The sequence below is a fragment of the Erithacus rubecula genome (genome assembly GCF_903797595.1).
Source record: "Erithacus rubecula genome assembly, chromosome: 5".
Lineage (NCBI taxonomy): Eukaryota > Metazoa > Chordata > Aves > Passeriformes > Muscicapidae > Erithacus > Erithacus rubecula.
In genome coordinates this window covers 56,330,323-56,347,380 of record NC_136687.1, presented here as the reverse complement: position 1 = coordinate 56,347,380, position 17,058 = coordinate 56,330,323, and the positions used below count along the sequence as shown (strand labels likewise).

The 17,058-nt window shown below is 39.3% G+C and overlaps 1 protein-coding gene across 2 annotated transcripts in view; it reads right to left on the bottom strand.

Annotated features, from left to right (window-relative positions):
* ARHGAP10 (Rho GTPase activating protein 10) overlaps positions 1 to 17,058 on the bottom strand; it is a 135,001-nt gene that overhangs the window by 97,012 nt on the left and 20,931 nt on the right. The gene's annotated exons all lie outside the window — the stretch shown is intronic.

The following is a 17,058-nucleotide window of genomic DNA, read 5'->3' as shown; positions in this document are numbered from 1 at the left end:
ATGCAAGTCCTGGTACATCTCCACCCAGTAGTGAAGGTTTTACTCACATTTTTGTTGCCAGCCAAAGTTAAGGACAACTTAAAATACTTAGTTAATCTATAATCTTTTTCTTATCACATGCAATTCTGGAGGGTTAAGAAGAACTCTTTTAACAGGCCAGCTAAGCATTTTGTTCTTTAATATTAACAGGCACTAAAAGATTACCTGCTTGGGCTTTTTTGGTTTAGCTTCAGGAGGGAGGCAATTTGTTTTGGTTTGGTTTTTTTCTTTACCCCCAACAAACAATCAATCACCCAATTTTATTACCAGTCCTGCATCCATGTATTTCATCACATGTCATAGCACAACCTCACATACTGAAAGTTCAGTTCAACCACTTAAAAGGTTAAGTCAAATACTCTACAAACAGCAAAACACAGCCTAAAATAAAAAGATAAAATGCTTTTTGTTCCTTTTCCTTTCTTTTCACCCATTTCTCATTAGTCCTCTCCTCACACATTGTGTAACAAAGCTCCTCCCTCCTAAACCTGTGCATGTAGCCTCCAACACATGATGTAGCAGGATGCTCCACAGGGTTGAAATAACAAGGATAAGAAGGTTGAAGGAAGCAGTAATGTAACTCCCATGCAAAAGGAAACACGGGTGTTTTAATTCAGATACCTTGTGGGCTGAACAGCTGTTCATAAAGCAGGCAGCCAAAGAAACAAGTTCTGTTGGCTGTGAAAAGCTTAAATATGGAAAATAACAAGGGTAACCACCTCATGTTATGCTTATCTGTGAGCCAGGTCAGAGCACAAGGCTGAAGAGTTTATTTATGGGAGAATGGTTCCAACAACACACACTCCCCAAACTTATTTAATTTTCTTGAATCCGATAATCCCTTCCTAAAGCCCTGTCATATGAGAGCTAGCCCCATGCTAGAGAAAGGAATTGTTTATTATGTTTTCTCCTACTTGTGGAGGTGAAGTATTCAGCTAATGTTGAGCAAGGTACTTGCTGAGACTCATGCAGCACCACACACACAACACCCCCTTTCTCTTCACAGACTGAACAGGCACAATCTCAGTGAATTTAGGAGCCTTTCCAGAGTGCTGTCAAACTGCCACATCTCTTGTGACAGTGACAGCAAACAAAAACCTATGGCCACACCCAGACTCTTTCAGTGCAAAGTCCAACATCTTCAGTCAGCTTGAGAATAGGCTGAATCAAAACACTCAACTTCTCACAGGATCAGACACCCACACTTATGCATTTCTAATTACTGAATCTTCTCAGGGATTGGAAATTACTGACCCCAGGACTGACTGGTTTTGGAAGAATTAACTGTTTAACACATCAAAAAATATATTTGCAGAGTTCCTCATTAAAACCATGAAGACACATTAAATTTTTGCAACACCTTTCCACAAATAATTTCTGAAATGTTTAAGAGCTGTTAAAGAAAATTTTTGAAACCATCAGTGAGTTGGGGATCTTGGTCACAGAATAAAAACCTGATGGGTCAAGGAAAGCTGCAGATACCTGACTACTGAATCAACACCTGGAAGAAAACAAGTAGAGATTTTTCTGGATTTTAAGAACTTGGCCCTTTGAACAAAGGAAAGAAATCACTGGAGCAAAATCAAAACCAAGTATCAAGTAGCAATGCAGGAAGACCTTCTCAGAAGGTCAGAGCAAGAACACTGATTTCTTTTTTTTGTTGAGGCACAGGAAACATTACAAAGATGGTGGCTGGAAACAAGCAAACAAACAAACAAAAAAAAACCCCAAAATAAAAACATAGCTTTGTTGTGGATTTTCTTGCCATCTGACAAACCACAGCCAGAGTGAGATACTGAGACCACCTGCAGCCAAACCTTCCACTGTGGGGCAAACAATATGAAACAGCTCTGTTAAATTCCAAATGTCCTACAGTACATACAGAGAAGTTGACCCAACTACAAGCATTTATAAAAACAAACTAGATGCTGATATCATTGTAAGTACTATAGTCTCTGACTATTGTGCTGCAATTCAAATGCTGAGCATTGTTGCTTAAATTAGAAATTTCATAAATGTAACTTGGCTTTCTTCCACGATGTGTCAGAAGAGTTTTACTAGAGCAGAATTATTTGTCTGGCACTGACAGATACATCCCAGCATTGTTCCACAGCAGCATGAGAGCCTGCAAGACCAGTATGTGTTATATAGTAGACTGTAAACCCGAATGGACTCCAGCTACAACCACCAGAATAAAACAGCACTTGACTTCAATAATGTATCAAACAGCATGAGCAGTTACACTGCTTGGGTGAATAATGCTGCGGCCTACTCAAAAGTAACTATTTTATTCCCCTTAATCCCAACATTTTACAAAGTAACACCAAACTGAAAGACAAAGGAAGCAGCAATAGGGCTGTTGCTTGTTACAAGCTGCTGTTGTCACTGAAAGGGAGGAGCAGCGCATTCAAGATCAAAGACTGCTTTAAATACCAACCAAACATTAACACTGCTGAATACAACAGAATCCTGGCAAACCCATACGGCAGAGTCATTTCACCTTCTAAAACACTAAAAGAAAATAAGCATCTTCTAAATGTTATGACCAAAAGGCTAAAGACAAATTTCCAAGAAAAGAAGGGAGGGACCCAAGGGTTTTTTATTTTTTCTTTGGCATTGTTCACATCAGTACACTGTACCTCTTTCATGTTTGGATGCAACTGTTCAAAAATACAGCAAAAGAGAGAGGAGCAGCTGCCTGCTTCCTCACTTTGCTCTGAAACCCCTTGGTAACAAGTGCTCCTGTGAGTTTGTCCAGTGCCAGATGTGCTGCCAGTACCCCACATAAAAGCCTCGATATTTTTTTTCCATTTGGATCTGAAAGAAAATACTTTTGTTCCTTATCTGAGTCGAGCTGAGCCAACATGACACCATTAGTTGCTGGGTGGTGGCCAAGCCTCACTTAACAACACCAGAATCCAATGATTCCCTTTAAGACAGATCAGTACTAATCTCAGAGCTAGCCACACAACCACAAGTCTTGCACAAATCCAGACAATATTGCTTTCTGAGGCTATTCGGGATGTCTTTGGGAAAGCAGAAGAATTACACCCATTTGTATGAGTGTTAGTATTTTCTACAACAGTATAAACATTTCTGCATCGAGCTTTTAAGAAGGAGACTGGAATTATATCACCATTCTTCATTCTTAACTTCAGGTTTCGCTGATTCTTAACAGATATGCTCCAGGAATGACAGATTTCCAGCAGCTTTATTTAACATGGATTAGAACATCTTTTCGTTGAACAACATCCTCCCCAAAAGCTAAAAGGTTAACAAACACTTAGATTTAACTACCAAGCTCATCTTCACTCTACTTTAAGGACTAATATTAGACTCCTCAAGGTATTTTCTTTGCAGTGGGCCAAGATCGGGCAAGCCACACAGCATCGTGAAACAGGCAAGAACAAGCTGAGCCAGAGTTGGCCTCTCTCCCCTCTTCTTCCCAGGCATCAATCTCCTACAAGAGCCAACAAAGCAGCTTCAGAGGAACAGAGCACTCAAAATAGTTTGTCCAAGAGCTGCAGTACAGGCTCGTATGACATTTTATACAAAAAATGCACCATCTCAACACTTTAAAAGTAACTCAGTGTTCCTTTTCTGTGTCCCCTTTCACAAGGTGAACAATGAATCTAATATAGTCCACGACACTGAGAACATGAACAGGATTTAGTCACTACCTCAGCAAGGTGGATAAACAGGATTAATTTAGTAACTTAGCAGATGCAGGCCATGTGGCAGAATTCCTAAGAGCAGTAACACATTGCACCTCCCTAAAACCAAATAAACTTTTTACTCCTTATTTTTATCTGATAAATATATTGAAAGAGCCATCAAAACAAGAATACTTACAATGAAGCTAAAACACAAAGTTACTTGTTCCCATCCAAAACCTGAATGGAAATCAAGTTCAAAGTCTAAGAGGTTTCTAGTGTCCCATTTTAATCATGCCACATTACCCATGGCAGCTCACAAGTTTCTAAAAGCTTAACAATTTCGGCCATGGGGATTAAAAATCAACACATTACTGACTTGTCAAGTGGCTCAACTTCCTTTCCCCTGCCTCTCCTGCATAATACAGTGCATTTGGTCTATCCCACACCTTTAAAACAAATAAGGAAAACCTCAATCTCTCACCTTTTCTGTTTAATCCAACTAGCATCCTGCTCCTGCTGGTCCAAAGGCTCCTCTCCAGCTGTTTACAGCTTCACACCCTCCTCATTCATATTACCTCAGGACTGAGGTAACTCCACATTAAGTGTACCAAAGTTACAAATTGTTTAATTATTTTGGAAAAACCCTCAGAAATTTTTCCAGTCATGTAAGTGAGAGTTTAAATTTTCAAAATACAACGAAAAAGGGTGATGGCAGCAGCAATGTTTTAGGAAAAGTCTTTCAAATTTTAACATGGAAAGGGTTTTTGCAACTTGAAAACAAAAAAAAAACACATGCAACCAAACACTTTGCATCAAACAAAGGAAATTGCAAGAGTAAAATGAAAAACAAACAACTCTAAGGTAATTTATATGTAAAAACATGACATCAATAAGAACTTCAGCAATCTTCATCACTAATGGAATTTTTATTGACATAGATAAGAACCAATGTAATTCTTCTACAATGCTAAAGCCCAGATTTTGTCATGAGTCTCCCAACTAATGACAACCCAGAAGCCAAAAAAACAAAACCATATTTTTAGGGTTCAATCTAATACATTGAGGCAACCATTCTTCCAAACAGCACTTCTGTTAGAAACCTACTGCTCCCAAATATTTCTTCCACAGTCTTGGACATTTCCTATTACCAGTTTTACTGCATGCTGGTGTCATTAATTGTGGTGTAATTTCAGGACAAGTAAAACCAGGCTATTTAGTCTGAACAAGTCACGTTGAGTAGCACAAAAGACACATTCTAACCTTCCCACTTCTTAAAAGATATAGTTTATGATTTTCCTTCTTTTAAATGTATAATCCCATGGTCTAAACACCACTATTCCCAATACCAATCAGAGCAGGCACATTAAATCTTTCAGATGTCAGCAGAGTAGATTTATTTTTTTTTTATAAATATGCAAAATTGTTTAGATGCCACAACCTCAAACTGTTTTCTCCTACAGAAATTTCACAGCACAGTAACATAAAATATGTATCCATTTATCTACCTTCTCTAGTTCTACAACTTTTATCAGTGAAAACAGACTGGACTCATTTCTTCTCTTTCTACCCTTGCAACTACAAGGATACAAACTCCATAATCCTCCACATCCAGAAGCATGTAATTAACATGTTAATTACCATATATGAAATAAAGTAGCATCTTATGAGAGTGTGGGAGAAGTGCCAAGTCCTGTTGGTATTGTCCCTCAGCTGCACCACACCTTCTTGGGCTCTGGTTATTTGCCTTTTTAGTTGGATCTTTGAAATCTGCCAGCAGCCCTACTCCACCTTGCCAAGGGCATTTTCCTCTTTGCATCACAGGCATTAGGCAAAAAAGCACATTTATTATCTCAGCAGTGATTAAGGTTTTTTTTTAAAGCATCTCCAACAGCTCTTCTGAAAAAGTGTCCCCACCCCTCTTCCAGCTCAGATGGTGACTGCATCTTTCAGTTCTGCTTTTCAGGAACACAGCATAAATTACATTATAAAAGCAAAAGAGAAGCTCCATTTCTCGTCCTACAATCCCACAGATAAATTTACTGCTTCACTGGTGAAGAAATATTCCTGCAACCACCCTGACATAAGACCTGTATCCCAAAGTCTCTGCTGAAGGGTCTTGAAACTCTGAGGGAAGCTCCTGTAAAGCACCACAAAGATAATCTTCCTTCAAAGGAATCAGAAGCATCTGTCTGATCCCTACAAACTCTGTGCCTCTTACAATGAAATAGAATGAAATAAATAATAAATTAGAAAGCAAAGAATAATGATAAACAAATTTGCAATGCAGAAAACTGAGGGCATTCCACCAAATTCACACAGTTCCCAAAGATAAAAACCAGTAGGTCAGGATTTGCTGCAAAAGTTTCCCTTTGCCATACTGCACCAAACAGCAGCAAGAAGGACACACACCACTGTTCTACACTCTGTTCCCAAAGGAAAACTCTTCATCAACCCAAAAGCAAAGCTAGAACACACAATTCCAAGTGCTTGTACAATCAAAGCTCTCCTGGTAAAGCTTCCTGCAACATCTGTAACTCTTCAAGTAGCACAGACCTGGGAATTGCCTCCCAGAAGTGACTGCATTAGAAAACATGAGATGAAAAAAAAGCCTTTTCAGAGATCAGAATTTTACTATTATTAATGTGAAGATGCATGAATTCAAAAGGTGAGATTACACTTCTAGTAGCAAATTTTGAAATAGAAATTTAAAACTAATAGCATTTATAAGACAACTCTGATCACTAAATAGATCATAGATTTACAGATGTTTTATTCTTCAATTAAAGTTCTTGCCAAACATTACAGAATTAAGGGCCTTTCATGCATTAGTGCTGTTCAGTAGCAAGCAAATCAGAAGACCACACTGCTTAAGGATGAAAAATTGACTGAAAACATTCTCAACTGGGAAACTCTGTGAAAGAAATAAAGCACTTGGAGGAAAAAAATGTGTTTATTCTGCAGACACTTATTCAACATCAGCATTCTGAATGTTTAAATTCTGGAGCATTGCTTTCATTCCCAGACTGAGTTCCCAGACAACTACAGTGTTTACATAAAGAATATATTGCACTAAATACTGTTTTGATTGCAAAAGAAAAATATCAATTCACTGTTGGCCAGAAGCTAAACTTTGCCATTATAGTCTGCAAATTATAAAAAAGGTTTGTGGTCCAGGGACAACCCCACATAATCAATCCACTGTGAAAATGGGCAGTGAATCATTAACCCCACACAACTCAGCTTAAGTGAAATAATCACTGAATTCAAAGCACTTTTCTAAATCCAAACAACTGACAGGACACATCTACTTTCCTCAGTCAGCAAAATTTGCTCATGGCAGTCAGGTCAAGTTGTGACATCAACCCAGCAGAGGTCCTGACCCACCATCAAGGCACCAAGGGGAGATTCCCCCTTCTAAGAAACAGGACTGACTTCATTACTTGAAGTCTCTTGTCGTAGATAGCACGCATGTGACAGACACTTCATCTGGTTGGGAAAGCTGGAGGGGAAGTCCAGCTCAGCTGGGATGGGAAGGTCACAACAAATAACCAGCCTGCAGGTTGGTCACATGCACATCTGCTGCCACTGGGTAGGACATTTTCTCAGAGAGCTCACATCCAAGAAATATCTCCAGCAAGACCTTTTTTGGCAGAAATGTCAACATTAAACATTAAATGCCTTTGTAGGAAAAAATATCATTCGCAATGTTTTCTCTGTCTAAAATGGCAGATATCTCAAAACTTTGTCAATTTATGGAATTACTACCCAAGTATTTGCATATGCAGATAAAAACCCAGAAGGAGACCAAACTTGTACTGTGATACTGTAATTTCTCCACAAGAAAACATGTACAAACATGCAACCAGCACAACTGCACACCTATAATTAGGGTGTTACATGAAATGGCTAAAAAAAAACTTCTTCATCAGTAAGCCCATAAAAGACTCAGAAAATAAAGTTATATTTTCACCAATTCCTCTGCTAGTGAGTCATGAACATGATGTGAAATTCTTCCAGTAGGCAAAGACTTGAGACAGGACAGCTTTATTTCCTTATTTATTATAAGATTAATCTCCAGCATCAAGGACAGAATGACCACAACAGGCCCTAAAAGATGAAAGAGTTCAAGAATAACTTTGCTGCAGCTTGACACAGAAGTGAAATGAATCCAAGTTTTGACAGAGAAAACAGCTGGCAGCAACAGTGGTGCAGAGCACAGCCTGTACTTCTGTCATATATAGTTTCCAGAAAATGCAGCAGACAGCATAGTAATGGGTACCTTAAATAGATACCCAAATTTAAAAAAAAAATAATAATAAAAAGTTTTATACCACACCTCTCCAAAACTATCAAACAGGGATTTTAAGTGCAAAGGGACACAAAAGTTGTGTGTCAAGAAAAAACCTGACAGTTCTCATATGAGCTGTTTCTGACTAAAACATATTGAAAATGAAGCTTCTAATTAGGTCACACCAAAGCTTTACATGAACACCACAGAATATCTCAACACCTTTCTTGTGAATGCAAGACTTCTTTGAATAAACAAAAACTGCAGAAAGCACAAAAATACACAAAACTTTAAAAGTAAAAGTAGTTTTATACACCCATCTCCCTGCTCCCACTGTTGCTCTCTTAAAAAGTTATTGCCCAGATATTCCAGTATCATTTCATCTGCCAGCTTCTTCAATTGTTGCAATTTGTTTGTCTGAGCAAAAGAATAAAATCATTGCTTCTGCCACCAATAACTGCTAGAGAGCTTAGCAGGAAATACTGATTTAAATAGTCAACCTGTAGTGTGGTACATGCCAAAGGAGAAACTTCACTCATCTTTAGTCTGGACAGTTGTGTAAGAGTTGGACTATGTGTACAAAGAAATCCTGTAATCCTTCTGACAGCTTCAGATTAGAAATTTTACAAGAGACCAATGAATCAAATGTAGGCTAATAATGTGTATTTCAAAAGTGACACACAGTAAAATTCACTGACTCTGACTGGGAAAAAAACTTTTGACCTTAAAGCTTCTGGCACACAAGCATGTGAAAGCCTCACTGCTTTGGGTTTTCAGTACATTTCTCCAAAATGAGTTTCCAACCTTAGATATCAGTGGCACTTCATTCCTGAATCAAAGATAACTGATCAAAAAACAAAATAACTAAGCAAAAGCAATTGAGGATAGGCAAGAGCAACCACCATATCTTCATGAGAAGCACAAGGCATGAAAGAAACATCTTGCAATCCTACACGGTAGAGAACAAAAAAATGTTTTAGTCTTCTAAAGCAATTCCCTTCTCTAGAACATGACAAAATGAAGAGAAAAAACTCTAAAACATTTTGCCAGGCTAATGGCTGAAATGAGAAGCTGCTTGGACTGTGGCAATCTATGTTATAGAGTCATAGAATCATTTTGGTTGGAAAAGACCCATGAAGATTGAGTCCAACCAAAACCTAACTCCTCCAAGTCCACCACTCAACATGCTCCTGAGTGCCAAATCTACACATCTTTTAAATACCTCCAGGAATGCTGACTCCACCCTTTCCCTGGGCAGCCCATTCCACTGCTTTACAACACTTTCAGTGAAGAATTTTTTCCTAATATCCAACCTAGCCTCCCCCTGGTTCAACCAGAGGCAGTTTCCTCTTGCCCTGTTGTTCATTCCCTGGGAGAAGAGATCAATCCCTACCTGGCTACAATCTCCTTTCAGGGAGCTACAGAAAGGGATAGGGTGTCCCCTGAGCCTCCTTTGCTCCAGGCTAAAAATCCCCAGCTCCTCCTCATAGAACTTGTGCTCCAGACTCTTCTCTGGACATGCTCCAGCTCCTCAATGTCCTTCATGTCAGGAGAGACCTCAAACTGAACACAGGACTTGAGGTTTGGCCTCAGCAGTGCCCAGTACAGGGGGACAGTCCCTGCCCTGCTCCTGCTGGCCACACTACTGCTGATCCAGGCCAGGATGCCATTGGCCTCTTGGCCACCTGGGCACACTATTAAATGTACTATATTCAGAGAAGAACTCCAAATTCCAAAACTGAGGAATTAGAAATACATCAAATTATGTTACACAACAATCTGAAGGGAAAGCTTCAGCTTTCAGCAGTGAGAGCACAGTATCTGCACAATCCAGGGAAGGGGCACATGTACCTACCCAGTCTGAACTGTTCTGCAAGGACAAACCCTGCTGTGTTCTGCACTCCAGCTGGATTGCCTTTATAGCTCAGCTTCAGCACTCACTGGTACAAGCTGTCTTGCCTGCCCACAGAACTTGAAATGCACATACCTTTTATATCTGATTATTTATTCATAAATTCATAAGCTTGAAAGAAAGCAGAAAACAATTGAGATGATGGAAGAAATGAAAGTCTTTAACTAATAACAAACATGAAACAAAACAAAACTTGGAACTAAACATCACATGAATTATCATGAGAACTGCAGGTTATAATTGCTTGACTATTTCTAGATTTTATCAGACTGATAGGGAAGACTAAGTACTTGTCCTCTCTTTGTCCCACCCTCTGCCAAAACACACATTACCATAAAAAAAGAAAAGCTTGAAAATATTAGCAGTTAAAATAATCATTCTACTTACCCAACTGCCATGTGGGTAAGTTTATATATTTAGAATACAAATCAACAAGAAAGCAATTTGCTTGGCTGACATTTCAGTGAAAAGGGCTCTTTTGTAAACTGTCTTAAAAATAATAACCAGATTTAAACAGCTTTCTGTGGATGGCACTAAAGAGGTGGTGCTTAAATACTCTCTGCTCTCTGGTTTAGAACAAAAGAAGGGACTCTGTCTCAAGTGACCAAGCCTGTGTCTTTTGAAACAGAAGATGAAAAGACTGCTACATGGAAACTCCTGATTGCTGAAGGGAAAAAAATCATAGGCTGTTAAGGAAAAAGACACACTTTATTTAAAAAAAAGAAAAAAATATATATCTTTCTTCAAGGTATCACAGACTTTTAGAAAAACAAACACTTCGTTTATTTGAAATAAATTAGGAATTACTCTGGACCCTTTCTCTTTTTTTTTTTTTTTAAGAACTCCAGCATGTGGCAGGAATGGTCACAGAGGAAAAGAAGGATATCTATTCATATACTCCTGAAAATACGTAAAAGTACTTTAGGAAGGCTGAGCAATATTGCACAGAGGTACTTATAAAAATTAAAAAGAACCTGGTCTTGATGATTGGTAAGGGGGAAAGGGAGGATTTTTTTTTTTTTTTTTTTTTTGTCCTCTGCCTTATCTTTGACCTTTTCCTTTAAGAAAACAAAGCCATGTCTTCCCTAATGAAATACCCCTTGCCTTCTGACAAAGTTTACATTACGTTTACTTCAGCAGCAAACAGAAACCTTGAACAAATACTTATCAAAACACACAAATTAACTATGAGATAAGAGCCACTCAAGCAGTAAAGAACACCCTGAAAGTAACCTAAGTAATAAAACTAAACCCCGCATTTCAACAGATATGGGAGTGGCAGAGCTGTTAGACAATGTAAAATACATATTCCCAAAAATTACACCTTTCCATCTGACTCCTTCAGCAGTCTATTTCTTCCCAAACTCAAGGGGAAAAGCAAACCTACAGCTCAGGCTAACATGAAAGAGACACAGGCTTTCCCTAAATTCAAAGTCATAAGCAGAAAACAAGAGAGGGAAAGACAGACTGACCATGAATGCAGTGATTACTCAGCCAAGGCAGCCACAGGACAAGATGGATTTTACCTATAATTTAGTATTTACTCCTCCTTAAGCACCTAAAATAGTATTAAAAGAGACATACTGTCAAAAGCATCTTGTTCTAGAAAACTGAAATAATTGTATTCTCCTCCTTTCCTCCCTCAGGAAGATTAAAATCCAAGAGGAAGCATTACAAGAACTACTTGAACAAGTTCCATAGCTAGGGAAACAGCAACAGTAACACCAGACATAAAAGTTTCCCCTCAGGTTTTGGTCTCTGGTCTCACCACAACAATGCTCAGTTTTGCTCAGCTCTAGGGATTTAATCCCCCTTTCCAAGTGCCACTTATTGTTTTAGATACACACACGAGAGACACACGTTAATGGACAGCAACACAGTTATTCTGCTTGGACATTCAGCCATGCTTTCTACATCAAAAACAAAGCCCAAAGGGAACAACAAACAAACATACAAATAATAAAAAAAAAACCACTAGGAGAGGAAACATTTCACAGCTGGGCTCCTTAATGCAAGATAACCATCTATTAGCATACTTGAAAAGTCTGTTCTTTTCCCTGAAGAGCCACCAGGAATGATCACAGTACCCTTGGATCCAGCTCATGGCAGGCTCTTTCACTGGCAAAGCCTGTCCCTGAAATTCTGCTACTACTTCTCATGGGTGATTTCTTATGGATAACTAGAAGAATCCATGGAGAAGACCTTTTTTAGCTTTGGGAACTGTTTACTTGGTGTATCTGGAGCACTACCTTCAAAACAAAACTTCCAAGAACTGGAATAACAGCTATGCATTGTTGGTCAGAGCAGTACAGAAACCCCAACATGTCAAATTCAGTCCTGTAACAATGGCATGTTCAAGAGCTACTCAACACACAAGTATTTAAAAAGCAAACATAATTACAGGAGTAATGTGAAGCAGTTATCACATGGCAAAGCTTCTGAGAGGTTGTCAGTAATTTTCTGATTAAAGAGAAGAGCCTGTAACAAGACAAATCAAGTATGCTTTCATTTGCTCCAACCTTATTTTGGATAATTCTCAGCTCATTCAGACCAGAATTCTCAGCCACATAGACCAGAAGGAATGAATCAGGAATCTCAGTCTTGTATCTTGTCTGTGCTGCACTGCTGCTTTGTAATTTTAGGACTACATTATCAATGAAATATCCACAAAACCAACCCCAAATCATAAATGTCAATAAAACCTCTCTAAACCAAAGAGACTGGTCTCATTCAATCTACCACATATGAAAATAAAGCAGCAGAATACTGGAAAGCCCAAGTGTTCAATGAATGTATTTGCCAATGACAGCCAGAAAAAAATATTTGCTGATCTCTGTAGGACACAGGGAATTCTGAATGAGTCCTGGTGATGTACATCACAACAGTTTCTATCAATTCTGGTCCATGGCAGACTGCACAAACAAAAGTAGCCCATCCACATGTGGTGCTCAGAACCACAGTGAACAACCTAAAGTACTGTATTGGCACCAGCAACTTTCCTACCTATCACATCATAAAAACACAACATTTTTATGTTGGGATAAGAGAAATAAGTATTGAACACAAAGTGTCAGTTCAAACCTTCATGCTTTTTCTTCTGCTCCTTACAAGCAAAAGCTCTTTAGGATTGTTGCAGAACTCTGCAAGATGTGTGAAAAATCCCTCAGCCAATTAAGGCATATGCTTTAAAATTCTTCCTTAATCTCATTTTCTAGTCCCAGTTAGCACCAAAAGATGATTCCTACACTGAAAGTTCCTCAATGCATTTCTTTCTTCATTTACCAACATTTCTTCTCATGTCCAGGTTTATAATAAAATTATTGCTGAAGCAGGTGAAAAGAAAAACCCATTTTAACACTTCAGTTGTGGTATTTCAAACTTAATTGGTTTCTAAAGAATTAGGCTCTACATTGGTAAGTCAAAATCAGGCTGGAATTTTCTACTTTGCCATGCTTTTCAGGAAGATTATAGCAGTATCATTTCTTATTGCCTTGAAGGCCAGGATGGCACAAAAAATCTCAGACTGAATCAGTCAGAAGCCTCGTAACAAAGAACATGAAGCCTTTAAAGATGATTGCTTCAACAAGTAAGGCTGCTGTACTTTTGAATTGGCACTTTCAGTCACAATTCACCCTGTTGCCAAAGCTTTAGAGATGTATACCCACCCTATGTTAGTGGCTCTCCAACTGCAGTGCCCTGGACCTCTAGGAACCTGCAAAACCTGTTAAATGTAGTTCAGCTGCAAGTCCTCTACCTTTTTACCCAAAAGACCAAAGTCCATGAGAAACTTTGAAGGGTGACACCAGCCAAAACAAATATGGGGAGATTTTTTGAGTGGTTGCATATGGTACAGACTCCATGGAAAAAGAAAAAAATAACCTGCACAAAAAAAAATAACAAACCAAAACAGCCCAGCATGTGCAGACCTGTAAGTGCCACCTCATCTTATGACACAGATATTTTGCAATGCTAATTCAAGAGCAGGAATGCTCAACTAGGAGAAATGCAACAGACTCACTGACTTTTATTTACCTTTCTTCTTATTTTTATTGACTGAGAGACAGATGAGAAAATCCAGAAAATCCACATGACTGCTGGAGAACAGCAGGAGCTTTGCTGGTCAGTAGTAAAACTTCCCATACCAACATTACAACTGCAACTCTCCAGAAGTAATAGATCTATTGAGAAAAAGGACTGGAAATAATTTTATTAGTTGGGTTTTTTACCAAACTCTTTCTACCAGTGTCAGCATACTTGCAGCTACAGCAGAAATAATTAGTTGAATGCATAGCTAAGACACATATTTTGTTTACGTGGCCACAAGCATTTTCTAGTTATCCACAAAGGGAGTCAGGACAACCACCTTTTATTGAATAGAAAACTAGTCCTGTCTTTTTGGACTAGCTGAAGAAATTTCTGATTTAATACGAGGAGAATAGGGAAGAATAAAGAAAAGTGAAGGCAGGACACAAGCACAAATTGAGAGGGTCGTGGCCCGACTCCACATGTAGGCGACTAATGTTAATGATATATAAAAATGTACTGCTAGATATACACTATTCAAAATATAAATATACTCAAATCAGACTTTTAGGATCATGTTGAAACAATTAACTAGTAAACTCACTTCTTCCAGTTCTGTAATCTTTGTTTCATTATGCACTCTAAAGTATTGTAAGAAATTACACTTCAGTCACTATCACATATTTCACAGAATCATAGAATGATTTGGGTTGGATGGGACCTTAAAGATCATCTAGTTCAAAACCCCTTCCAGAGACAGGAACAGAACACCTTCCACTAGCCCAGGTTACTCAGAGTTCCATCCAGTCTGGCACTGAACATTTACAGGGATGGGGCATCCAAAACTCTGGGCAAGCCATTCCAGTGTCTCACCACCCTCATGGTAAAGAATTTGTTTCTAAAATACAATCCCAACCTACTGTCTCTCCATTTGAAGCTATTCCTCTTGTTCTGTCACTACATGCCCTTGTTAATTGTCTCTCTTCATCTTTCTTATAGGCTCCCTTCAGGTACTGAAAGGATGCAATTAGGTCACCCTGAAGCCTTCACTCTTCCAGGCTGAATAATCCCAATTCTCTCAGCCTTTCCTCTCAAGAGGAAAGAGATGCTCCATTCCTTTGATCATCTTGGCATCCTCCCCCTGTTGACTTGTTCCAACAGGTCCATGACCTTCCTGTGCTGGGACCCCAGAGCTGGATGCAGCCCTGCAGGTGGGCTCTTACCAGAGCAGAGCACAGGGACAGAATCCTCTCTCTCCCCTGCTGCCCTCAGGGCTCTGCATGCAGCCCAAGATGCTCCAGTAATAAGCAGACAGCCTAACAAAGTGCCTGTGAAGAAATGAAACTTTATTTTCCCCTCTTATTCTCATGCCACTGGAAGATGCCACCTAGCCACAATACAAACATGAGAACCACTTGAACAAAGCACCCAGAAATTTACTGCACAGTGTGCACTGAGCAGCATCTTGAACTACACATGCATCAAAAAAACATCAAAGACCATGTAGCTCCTCCCCACCTCCCTCCACCACCTCATTCAGCTGAAAGCAGTCCAGCAGCTTTGAAGAGCAAAACACAGAAGTCCAGGCAGATCCCTTGCTTCCACATTATGAAGTAACAGGAAATATATTTCCCCTTCCACAGCCAGTTTCCACTTCAGAAACAAACATTGATGACCTGTAGTTTCATTAACTGCTGTTGTGTTGATCCTGGGGCATTTATCACATCCAAAAGCCAGAACAAAGTTCAAACCAGGATGATAACCCCTACACATGTGACTGCTGGGTGCTTGAGCTGGAAGAAGGCCAACACACAGACAACTCTCTGCCCTGGTTCACCAAGAATTTCCAGAAGCAGGTCGTGGAAAACATAATAGTGCATTTAGGGAAAAAAAAAAAAAAAAAAAGCAGTGGAACCACAGAATTCACTTCCCAAGGAGCAGAAATACATGCAGAAGAAAAGATAAAGCCAGCATTTTTCTAAGACATCTCAAAGTCTTTGTATCCATCACTGAGACACTATTTTGGGACATAAAGCACATACACACAGTTTCAGTAGGATTTATTTTCCAAGAAAAACTGTGCATTAGAACCAGTGAGCTGGCACTCTGACCAAATTGCATGTTCAACCGACACCACTGAAATCCCTGATCAATGGCAGCACTATCTTTATTTCTGCTACCCCACTATGTGTAAATTTAATTCCCCAACTAAATGTGGGACCAAGATGTGAACACCCATGGATGGGCTTGTGCAAATCCTGCAACCATGGGAAAAGGACCACCAAGGACACACAGCACACATGGAGGAAGCACATCACACTCATCCTTTTAAGGACCACAAGGCCAAACTGATGGCTAGTATTGCAAGGAAAACTGGATTCAAACATGAAGCAAGTCTGACCTGCTGCTGGCTGAAGACAAATCGTGAACCCACAGCAAGACACAGACAAAGTGTCACTCTGATATCATTTATAGCAGCTCAGGAGCTTGAAAATGCCACACACATTCATGTTCTCTGCACACATCAGCCTGCCCACAGCACTGGAAACATCTTCTTCCCAAATCAAATGGGCACTTGCATGTTTGCAAAATCCTAGCTGCAAGCTATCTGCCTAGCTTCATACACCTGCCACTGTTCCAGCATCCCAAGCTCAAATCAGCTGTGGTCAGGCAGGAATTCTGAAGGAGCAAGAGGCAATGATTTCAAACTAGTGAAATGCTCAAATAAATAAATAAATAGTAATTCTTGTCAGTCAGTACTCAAACATCTTGGCATAAATTGTGTTTAAAAGTAGAAACAAATACATTGAATTAGGAAAACTGGCTTCATGCACAAAACAATAGAACCAGGCTCAAGAAACTCTGCTTCATGTTCCAGCCCATGAATAGACTTTGATAAAGTCCCTGACTCATGCTGTGCCCCAGCTATTACACAGGAAGGTACCTCAGCTTCTTATCAGCAGGATAAAAATCTATTAGTGAACAATAAACTCAGCTATTGAAGTCATCACATCTTCCTCTCACCACTTCTACTACAGGTGCCCTGCTAATGAAACAGGGTGCAGCTATCTCACCAGAATACCTATGAGCCTTAAATGCTTGGGTTTTAAATCAGTGGGCAGAAATTACATTGTTTATAT